This window comes from Lepisosteus oculatus, chromosome 24 (genome assembly GCF_040954835.1).
Source record: "Lepisosteus oculatus isolate fLepOcu1 chromosome 24, fLepOcu1.hap2, whole genome shotgun sequence".
In the NCBI taxonomy this organism is placed as follows: Eukaryota; Metazoa; Chordata; class Actinopteri; order Semionotiformes; family Lepisosteidae; genus Lepisosteus; species Lepisosteus oculatus.
In genome coordinates, this window is record NC_090719.1 from 9,681,193 (window position 1) to 9,693,239 (window position 12,047).

Genomic DNA, 12,047 nt, shown 5'->3' on the forward strand with positions numbered 1-12,047 from the left:
ATTTAACTCAGTGGTTTATTCTCTTCCTGTTCTTTTTCTTAGAATTTTTTTTCCCTCTGCCATTCTGCGAGCAACGTAGGTCTCCTTTCTTAAAAAAGATTACTGCGTTTCTAAATTTCTGACATATCAGATGACAGTGAAACGTTTTATTAACAGCAGCAGAACCTTGAAACTAGCAAAAACCAGATTGGACGTTTGAAGACAGTTTAACAGCAGACTGTTAGACAAGGTAGATGAAAATGTGTTTATTAATCTAATGTGTTTTTCTACTTGGTGTTAGAATCACAATCTTTATACTTCATATTTTACCAATTGAATTAAGCTGGGAGTCCATCCTGAGCTCACTTCCTTGACCTCAGGTTGGCAATTCCACCTTGACACATTTACTGGGAGGTTCTCATTGCTTGTGCCAGAGGGGACCCCTGACTATACTATCCTTAGCAGCTTCTGTGCCTTCCAGCTGTGTCAAACTCTCACTAATTCCTAATGTCCTGCTTCAGCTCAGTGCTGCATCCGGTTTTTGTAGGAGTCCTCCAGCTACTCTGAAATTGATCATGGTAGGAGTATCGCACAACTTTCTTCTTTCTTTACTCCTGAGGGATTAGGATTAGCTCCCAGTCATGAGGCAGCACTTCTCAAAATCACTCTCAGCACATCGGGGGTATTTATGGTTTCAGGCTGCTGAGCCAGCCAACCCACAAGGATCATGATTGTGGGTTCCTAGGGCATTCTGGGAGCCCCTTTCCTATGCTCTACTACCCCTGGCTTCTCCCATTCTATTTCTTTTGTGTCCTAAGACAGCACTGAATAGGTTCAGGCTTGCTTATGTTCAGAGGTCTGATTAAATCAGGCTATGCGGTGTAAAAAAAAGGATTCCAAAGTGGGTCTGCTGGTGCAGAATGACAAAATGACTGTTGTTTGTCAGCCTAAAGGATACTGCACTTCAGAGTTAAATGAAGTAGAATATGAAATCATTTGGTCACAAATACAAATCGGGTGTTATTTAATAAGGATGTTAATATACTCATTAAGATACTAAAGTAAACTTTTACACGCTGTACTTGTGATACATTGACAAGATCTTCTTCGCCAACTTCATTTCTAGCTTTTGAAAAATGTTAAATGTTTAACCAGGTTTTTAAGTGCTCTCTTCATTATCTGGGAGCGTAAGGAAAGGGACATAAATGATTCAGTTTTGACTGAATTTCATTTGATGTCATCTCTCACATTATATCTTTTATGATTTATAGACAGGCTTTTCAGGTAATGTGTTCCAGATAATTGTGAGTGCACATCAGTTGAGTGCTCCTAATGATTTCAAGCTATTCATTTTGTTTTTTAAGCAGATGTTTAAACTTATATTTGCATGTTTAACAAATGATTTAATTGCTCCAGTACCGACACATTTTTATCCCGTCTTTGCTTTAGAGAAACTGACATCTTCTCCTTTATGGAAGAGCAACTTGTATAAAAAGCAAATCATTGATTTACAGTACATAAATAAATAAATATTCTGTGTGAAAAACTAAATGATAGAACTAAAGAAATATAAAAAAACATGTATATTGTTATTTTTAGTTTGCACAAAGAAAAAATAATGTAAATGCTAATGTAGAGTAAATAATGTATTAAGAATGGAAATTATTGTAGAGACTGAGCTCATTACTTATTACCTTTTGGACATCTCCATTCTCACAATCTGTCAACCTTTCTAACCTAACACTGGGTAACCCGCAGGTTTCGGAAACACTCTGTGTGAGTAGTTCTTGTACATCTGTCTATAGGGAAAATGAAAACCATCCACAAAATAAATGAAAACAGCTTCTGTTTAATGAGGGAGAATTTTACCCTTCCTTGGATGCTTAATGGCCCTGCTAGAACCATCTTAAAATATCTCATTCCTAGTATGTACTGTAAGTAACTAATTGTTTTATATTATAATTTAAATTAATAGAATGATAGCTTTTAATATAAGATTTAAAGAACCCATTCTTTATCAACATTCTTTTGGTGTTTCTACTGTCTTTGTCTTGAATCGTTTCTCAGGACCCTATGCAGACGGCAGAATCCAGAGGGGAGTGAGACAAACACGTGGAAAAAGACTAGGATCGGGGCTGGAAGAAGAACAGGGGGGCGTGTTCAAGGTGCACGGGTGCTCGGGGGGGATCGGGGCGTGGCCAAGGCAAGCAAGTCCGAAGGGAGTCCGTAAGAATATCCAAGGGAATGCAAATGTCCAAAGTCGGGTAATCCATCCATGATGGAGACAAGACTAAGTTAAAAGCCTGAGCAGGATCCAGTGAAGGGTCAGGGGAATAAAAAGGGGTAACGGTGCCAGGCGCTCCCAGCCCTGGACCCAGATGGTCAGGACGCCGTTATGAAGCCTACGCCGTTGAGTCACTCCTGAACTCGCTACTAGGCGGGCTTCCGGGCATCCATCTTCCAAAGCTGAGCCCAGATTGGAAGAAGTGTCTGGCTTTTGTAGAAAGGGGGCTGGAACTGGAGACAGGTGCAGAAAATCAAAGATAAACAAGAAAGGGCTGGAGTGTCCTTAAGAGGAGGGGCTTACAATCATGACAGTCTTACTCATGCTTATACTATATACTACTAAATAAGTCAGATAATATTTTGATGTGCCACTTCTAATTCTTTAAACATTAAAATGAGGATGATCACTTTTATATTTTGTCTCACAAAAGCATTCCGAGTAGTAAAAAAATTCCACCAAGCCTCTGAAGATACCTCATTGAGGCCCAGAAGATCTGTGCAAAAATAATAAAAGTAGTGTAGTTCCAAGTAATTCCAAGAAGTCCTTTGGTAAAGCAGAATACATGATTTTGTTTCAGCATAGTCAACTCCTCTAGGTGGTTAAAAGCCCATTCCTATTGCTTCTTTTTATATTCTTTAAGGCAAAAAAAACACAAAGTGTTGCAAAGATACCTACTTAGAAATCAATCAAATCAGAAATAAAAATTATTTACTTATCTAAATATCCTACTAAAGAAATTAGAAAAATCCTGAAAGATAGGTGGTTTAGCTTCAATTTCAAAAAGATGGATTAACTCTGCAGAAAGTTTGGTGCACACAAAAAATGTGAACTAGAAGCCTGATACACAGAACTGGCTGCAAGTTAATTGGAGGTTCACTGTCACAAAGTGGTCTCCAGCCAAAGGCAAGTGATGGCAATAAAGAGTGAAAAGAAATTGTTCCTCAAACAGAAAGCGATGACTTCCTCATGATAAAATGAAAAATAATAATGATCATCTAGACACATTTCTGGGCCTGCTGCAGCTAAAGATCTGTTTAAAACAGCAGGTGTCTGGCTCTAACAGCCAAAGCAATTAGCATGCTGCGTCAACAATCTGCCTGAATTCACTGAATGGCTGGAAGCGATTTAAAGATATCTGCATTGTTTGTCAGTGTTCAAAAATGAATTAAATAAATATACAGCACACTTCTTTCTTAATTTGATTTTGTAATTACCATCTTTTGATATCTCTTCCATGCTGTAAATTGCCTCAACCATTTTATTGCAACAAATTATGCCAATCTTTTCGAGCGGCTTTTAAAATTTGATGAGAAAATAGCACTTCCTGTAGAAAAGCACACGATGGTCAAGGATAATAGTAATGATTTATTATTTGTTTGAAAAGCCTGCACATGTTGTTTTCTCTTGGATAGTTTCCCAGATGTGTGTTCTTAATTTCACTGCAGAAGTGTTTCTTGAGCTAAAATATATAATGGATTAACTCACTGAACAAAATATTAGAAACCTCTACAAGCAACAGACTTCTGCAAGAAACAAGAACACCTTAAAAAAGATACAGTATATATTTGACAAGATACCTGTGAGGTTGTGATGAGGGTAATGGTACTTGTGATTGTGGAATTCATTGGATCTGCATATTCCACTAGTTTCAGCAGTTTTAATAAATCTTAGATCTGGGAATCATCATTAGCCAGTTTTTTATGTAATTTATGTAAGTCTGCTTTTTCCCACATTATTCACGGATTGACTGTCACTAAGAAAGTATTTATGAAAAGATGCCATACATTAAAACAAATCACCTGCAATTTCAGAGTAATGTCCAGAAAACTATTTACATATACTGAAAACATTTTCAAAATATTTTTCTAATATAGCTGCAACACCTATTAATAAACCACAGAACAAAGTGTTGCTGTGAATTTTCAGTGAGACCCCTCTCTGCGGTCTGAGCTACAGAGTAGCCTATTGATCTTTGCATGCACAAATGACAGTGACAACCCAGGACAGTGCTTCCCATGATGGATGCCCATTCCTGGCACCTAGAGGTTTATGAGAGAGCCATAGGCATTTCTAGATGATGGTCTTAAAGTCACAGGTTGTGGTCAATCATCCAAAAGATGACCAAACAATAACCTATAAGATGTGGAGACCAACTCCACCTGTTGACCTCTTGGCCATTCACCAACCACATTCTCCTCTGTCAAAAAGCTTTGCATCTCTCTCCTAACTTTCTTCCTAAAGTTTAAAGTTTGAAGGTGTGACTAAGTAGAAAGCCCCAGGTCCAGATTTCTGTCCAATATTGAGCCTACACCAAAATATTGAACCAAAGAACTAATAACATTGGTCTGCTCGATCACTGGAACAATATGATTGGACTTTCAGCAACACACCTGACTTTTTTAGTTTTCAGAAGTCCAGCTACGCTGGGAGCAAGCCGTGTCTCTTCCCTATTAGTGACTTAATAGGGACAGGCAAGTCAGTTTGGCAGAGAGAGGCAGAATTAGAAGTGAGATTTTAATGAGGGAAAATACAGTTGGTGATTGGTCAAGCAGTCACCAAGTGAAGTGGGTTCCTACACCCTGCAGTTCCCTCATTGGTTGGTCATCTTGATGGATGATGGACCTTCTGTCTTTAGGATTATGTCCAGATGTCTATGGCTCTTTGCTGGATATCCAACTTAAGGTGTACTGACAACTGGATCTGGACTATCCTTAACCAAAAGACAAACTTATCTCTCTTACTTGCCCACACGCAAAGACCATTGCAGGGACATTTCAGAGACAAAAAAAAGGTAAATAGGTTTCTGCATTCTCATAAGGTTGTTAGAGGAACTGACGTTTAACTGTTCAAAAGCTGAGATCTCTTCAGACTGGCTGCTGCTGTGTCAGAGGCATGAGAATTACTTTTGTGAGAAGCATCTCTGGCCAAACTAGATCAGCTGGCTAACTTAGATTCTGGTCAACAGAGGAAACAGAAAGGCCAGTAGGTCATTGACACATTAAGCAACTATTTCCAGCCATGGTTGCACATATATTCATATACAGTAAACTATAGTGGACAGCCACTATTAACAGAGACCAGTTGTCACTTGTAAAACCTCAAGGACTAATCACCTCTAATGTCAAAGTCCCCCAGCCAGCTCTCACACAACTTTACTGAGTTCTGGTCAAAAAAAAAAATTAAAAAACTGAATCTGAATGTGAAGAACTTAAATTTTGAATCATATTCACTCTTTCTCATCCAGATCATGTTGTTGCCACTGGGATGCCCTAGTTTTAGTTTTTTTTAGTTGTGGATTGGTATTATTTTCAGTAAAAAAAAACTTTACTTCTAAACAATTAATACCTGTGTCTGAAGAGCTTTATAGTTCATAAAAGGTGCATGCAAATGAAGTGTAAGTTACTATGGTTACTATATAAACCACAAATGTTTTTATTGTTATTAAAGGCTGTATCAAAATTACACCACAGAAGACAAGTAAGATGTAGCACAGAAGGCACTGCTTAGCAGCTGCCACTTATTTTAGTAGCAAAGACAAACTTTGCTTTCATTTACTTCCTCCAAAGCAAGCTCCCTATAATTAACTTGAGGGTTTCAATCTCTGAATCCTAAAATAATGTAAATGTGGTGATAAAAGCTGTTCCACTTCCTCAAAGCCAATCATTTCTGTGTCTCTCATAGAGAGACAACAGTATAAAGCAGAAACATGTCATTTACCTGTGTAAACAAATGTCACAAGATGTATTCTCTTATACTAATACTCCAATTTCTCACATCTCCAAGTTAAGGGTAACCAATATTTTATTATTTACAAAATAAATAGAAAGTAAATATATATATGATCCGAATTCCCTGCTGACACAATCCCAACTATTTGAACAGAAGAAATATAATTAAATACCCCATCAGATATAATGGGTTCCTGTCAGTAACTCATCTGCTGACAATGGTACTGTACAAATAAAAGCTTTGCAAGGATACATTTAAGTTAAATGCAAATGGCTCATTCAACCAAACAAACTGCCTGACACTGAGAATTTCAACAAAATTTGTTGTTTATATGGAAATTATATCGTTAGTAAACAAAATGGGTGCCTATAGATTGCTCCATTATTGAGAGGGTTAGGGCTTGAATGGTGAATGAGTCAGATCGAAACATTAACAATATGTGTGTCTTTGTCCTGTCTGGGTGTTAGTTTTGGCATATAGAGCATTGTAAAACACAGTGCTCTCATGTCAGTGATAGTACTTAAATGCAAGTGACAACTATTATTATCCTAAGGCATTGTGATTAATTATTGTTAAGCAACAGGGGCAGGCTTAGTATGTCTGTCCCAGGGCTGTGGATGCGTGGTTTACTACTGTATGTGAGAAGATACTATTATGTGGAAGTAGTATTTTCATAAAAACAACTGTGTAGTTAAAAGGATTAATGGTATCCTATTTTTGTCAATAGTTAATTGTTAATTATTAGGGAAAGGGTTATGTCAGAATTCTGATCATTGTTTTCTATAATTTATTTTTGCTTTATTAGCGGAACTTTCTAGGAGGATGAGTTTTAGCTAGAAAAGGAGCTCCTCCAGAAAAAAGGGGAGAAAAAAAGAAAAACAAGACCGGAAAAATCTGAGTAAGAGCATTTTATTGTTTGAAAGTAATCGATGTACATATTCTTGTTACTATAGTTTTTTATTTTTCCCTTTGGTTAATTGTTATTTTTAACTATGTTTTTTTTTTTGTGTGTGGACATTGGGGACACAGCTCCTCACGATGAACACGTTTGCACTCCTATTCAATTGTGGCTGTGCCATCATTATTGCTCCATTCCATCAGCTCTTTCCATTCCATCAAACAATCAAAGAATGAGACTGTAACACTCTCCATCGTGAATCACACCAAACAGAAAACAGAGTGCTATGCTTTAACATCATATCATACAAATTGTGTTAACCAAAGGTCTGACACCAGTCTTGCTTGTCTCGGAGTAGCACCTTTCTTTCCTCCATCCTTGTTTTTACCATATTTTCAGCTGACTTCCCTGTGGTCATCGGGGATTAGGTTCTGGCTTTGCTTCAGGATTCATAAACATCCTGAAGACATCCTGCTTTAAATAAGTTTGTAGTTTCTGATGTAGCCTCTACTCAGTAAAGATGAGTTAATTTAAAAAAAAGATGTAAACATTATCTTCACTATACATTGGAAAATGAAAAATGTGACTGTTTCAAGTGATGCCCTGATACATTTTTCTTCAGTCTACCATGTGTAGCATATTAGCATGTTAGATAATTTACAATGGAGAAAGAGTTATTCTGATTCTTGAGTGTCCTTGGAAGGGTTAGTAGGTGAATTAATTTATTTCTATAGTAATTGTATACTGAGGTAAAAATGTTTCTCTTATTCACTTTGTGGCACATTTTAATACAACCCAACTAAAATAATACTTTTTAAAAGGCACTTCTATTAAACATATAATTCCAAACCTATAAATAAATAATGAACTCCCAATATTGAGTGAAGAGGCAACAGTCAATAAGACCCACCTCATTCTTTCCTGTCAGTTTTCATTTATCCTTTTCTCCAAAGAAAAACTGCATTAGCATGTATATTTACATGAGGGAGGTATTGATAAACTCTTTGAAGCTGCCCTTCTAAAACATCAATCACCTAACTCAGCCTCTGTATGCTATTACTGAAAAGTATTTCTCAAGTCTCAACTTAGCAAGAAATAAATTATTTTATAGCTGGCTTTAAATTAGGAGTCTCTCAGAAGTTGGAGTATAATTGAAATTTTAAATAAGTTGCAAAGGCAATGCATTATTTGCCTGTAATACAATATTGCTGTATGAAGTCATGAACTGTTAAAGAATGATGTCAATTTATAGTAGAAATACTACTGTTTAGTATTTACAATTGTTTTGAGAATGATTAAGAATAAAATGTACGTAAAGAATACAAACAGGACACTCTGACAGCAGAGAAAGCTGTACATGTTATGCATTTGAACTCCTGAGCTAACTGAACACTATTCAGCCAAAAGAGTACTAACATCAAAATTCTGAATACAGGGACAGGGAATGATAAGGATTATTTCCCACCCACCTTTCCTAATTTTGTGTTATTTCTTTAAGCAGCATACTGTGTAGCAATCACAAAGAAGCAACAAAGATTTTTCATTTTTCTTTGCACTGTGCTATTAATTGTAAAGAGCAACACCTATTTTCAATATATCTTTCCTGTCTGCAAGAAAATAAGGTTTGTGGAGCAAAAAGTCCATAATTTGACAAGGATAGGTGTTACTCTCATTACTAACTCAGTTTCATACAGTAGTTATGAGAGGCATGCATTAACACGCTCACCAGCAGTCTGCAACATTCTCAGCAATGGTGGACATTTTTACAACAAATGGGTGGGGGGTGGTACCTTCGTTTCCTGCCCATCCCCAGGAAAAACAAAAATAAAAAGGAAATACATTTCAATGTAACCACAGATTAATGAAAAAATAATTTAATGAAATAATTTCAGCATGCAGGCCCTACTACTGGCACTCTATCACTGAAATCCTACCACACACAAGCATGTCTGTGTACTGACAGGTTGCTGAACCCTGAGATTCATTTAATGCTAGCAGCAACCCTCAGAAACCTTTTTTTACCTTATACACTGAGAGTCAAAGCTAAGTGACACCATTACTAAGGCTTCTCTTGTTGCTTCTTAGCTGTTCTCAAGGTATAAAATACTCTAGATAAAAACATGTATTAAAAGTAGTAACGCTTTTCTTTGTAACTGAAATCAACTTTGTACAATATGTACCACACAATAAATTATTTTAAGCCAATATTTGAAATATTAATATGAACTCATGAAGTATTCCCTTCTGCTTATTTAAATTCTCTTTTTTAAGTATAATATACCAATTAGGCTAAACAGCATTAAACAAAACCAAAAAGAAAAAATTCTAAGGGGTTTATTTTGATACAGCTTAAAGGCTTTTGTCTTCTGAATTAATAGGCGTAAAATCCATCCATCCATTCATTTTCTAACTGCTTGATCCAATACAGGATCTCAGGGGATCCAGAGACTTTCCCAGCAAGCAACAGGCACAGGGATACACCCTGGACAAAATGCCAGTTCTTCACAGGGCACACACAGACACAAACACACACCACACTAGAGCCAATTTTCCTAGGAGCCAATTAACCTACATATGCAGCCATTCAGAATTCACTTTAAAGATCTTATCCAAGGTGAGCTCGACAACCATACCACAGTACGAGCTGGGTTGCTGAACTTAGCTTTTCACTGGCCAAAGACAATCAGTGGCACTTGTGATGTGTTAGTGTACTTGTTAGTAAAACTGTAGTTTCATTTAATCTGATGTACTACTTCTTTAAATCCACTAAATATGGAATATTAATGTGGAATCATTTAACTAAAGAGAAACTCTGGTAGCTGAAAATAAAAATAACCAAAGCATAATAACATCGCTGAAGGTTATTACCAATTTTATATTCTGAATTTGAATATATCTTTATAATAATTTCTGCATCAAAGTTTTGACATGCTCTTTTTAACTATATTTCCTATAAAAACTTGCTGTCATTATAGCAGTAATTGAAAATGAAACAAATCAGAGTGACACATTGGCTTTTCAGTGTTAGAAATTTTGCTTGCCACACAGGAGGTCTGGGTTCAATTCACAGCCAAGTTATATAATATGTATACAATACTGACATTTTTATAAATTTAATAATAATATAATATTAATAGTTAATGAACTAATAACATAAATGATCCTTTTGACCAACAGTGTCCAGGATGTACAGAGAAAGTAAGGGAATTTAAAGATGCCCTTAAACAGAAATTAAAACTTTGATTTTAACGTATACATTTGCTTTTAAATACTAAATTTTAGAGCCAATATGTATATATTTATTATTATTGTATATATGTTTTTGATGCCCTTTCTTCTTCTTAGTAGTTGAATTTTTATAATCGTTTGACTTCATCAAATTTGTTATTTCACCTTAACATTTCTGATGTAACACTGGAGGGAGTCTTGTGCTTTGGTAGCTGCACTGTTTCCATGCACTGAGGGGAACTGGGGGTGGGTTTTATAATCCTTGATACATGCAGAAGCACAAACCAAAAACTCTTTATGTTGTAAAGCCAGCCATATGGCTTTGGAGGAGTTTTCAGACATGTTTATTTTCTTTATGATGCCACTTTGAATTGTAATGGAAATTATTTGAAAAAATAAAAGCTCCAAGACACATTGGTACAGTATATGTTACACTGCAGCATTTGTTGCATTATTTCACCCGACACCTCACATATTCTGGATGGCTGCATCTGTACCATCATTCAAACCAGCACTGTGATGAAGCAATGCTAATCACTGCGCCACTATGCCACCATTGAGTGGGCCACACTCAAATTTATTAAACTGTCCACAGATTTATCCTTAAAACAAATCAGTTAACTTATAGAAAATATAAACCAGAATTAACTGGTGTTTGTGTTACTGCATTTTTTGTAGTCTATTTTAATGAGTTGCCTTTGTTTGCCCTTCAGTATCTCACTGCACATGGCTCCTCATGTCTTTGCTAGCATAGGGCTCTTGTTTCAAATTGGTAATTTATTTCAGAATTTGGATATGGATTTCCATTAGTTGCCTCAAGATGCTTTCTTGACAAGCTAAATCCCGATACACATTAATTAAATGGGAAGAGCTAAAGTTCCTCTGTCTTGTCAAAAAAAGGACAAAATCAATTTTCCAATTCCATCTTATAATTCTTTAGTTCACAACTGTGAATGAGGGTCTCAGTAAATGTTTGGATAAAGAATAAATCCATTTTTCTCCCAAACATACATTCATAAATCCCGGGCAATTTTCCTTCCCTATTCTCCTTATTTTCAACAAATCTTTGAATGTGAATAGTGCTTTACAACCAGAAGAAATTTTGAAACAATACAATATAAGGAAAGATTTCCATACAACTGAAGTTCAGTATCCTCTTAAATTGGTGCCCAACTCCTGATCAACCACATATAAAAAAAAATGGATGCAGAAGCTTTAATGCTCAGTTTGCCTGTTGCAAAAAGTAATGTCACCCCCTTGAACATTAGTTTTAAAAGGGAGATTATGTGGATCTGTTAGCTGTAGCCATCTTTATTTGCATACATCTGAAGAAGGCCTCACAGCAGAAATGTTGTGTTTCTTTTTTTCTCTTTTCAGCATGGAATAAATCTCTACATGTTCCTTTGGAGTCTTTACATGCTGATGCAGCTACCTACTTGAAATAATTAGTTGGAGTCTAGCTACTCAGCTATGTTGTTGGAGCACATACTTTGCCATCTTTCAAGAAAAAGCTGGATGACATCCTTGGATCAATTAACTACTAGCAACCAAATGTGCTAGATGTGCCAACTGACCTTCTCTTGTTTGTACCTTTGTTATGTTCTTGTATAGTGTCAAAGATAACAACTAGCAACAAAATCACCCTGTGTTCCCCTTCTTTAACTGTAGACAGTGAAAGCAATCAATTAAGCTAAATATAGACTCTTTAGGTAGGACAAAGAAAATGTAACCTCACATACAGTATACACAGTGCAACAATTTCAAGTGCATACGATTATATTCTAAATACATTGTCAAATCATATCAGTATAAATCACACATCATCACATCATATACAGTATACAGTTTCTAAAACAATCATAGAGGCTTTTCTAAATATCTGTAGCATACAGTAGTTCGCAAAGTTCCTAATATCCATCTGCTCAC

The 12,047-nt window shown here is 36.1% G+C and overlaps 1 long non-coding RNA gene across 2 annotated transcripts in view; it reads right to left on the minus strand.

Annotated features, from left to right (window-relative positions):
• Positions 1–12,047, minus strand: part of LOC138224968 (uncharacterized) — a 312,271-nt gene that overhangs the window by 277,935 nt on the left and 22,289 nt on the right. The gene's annotated exons all lie outside the window — the stretch shown is intronic.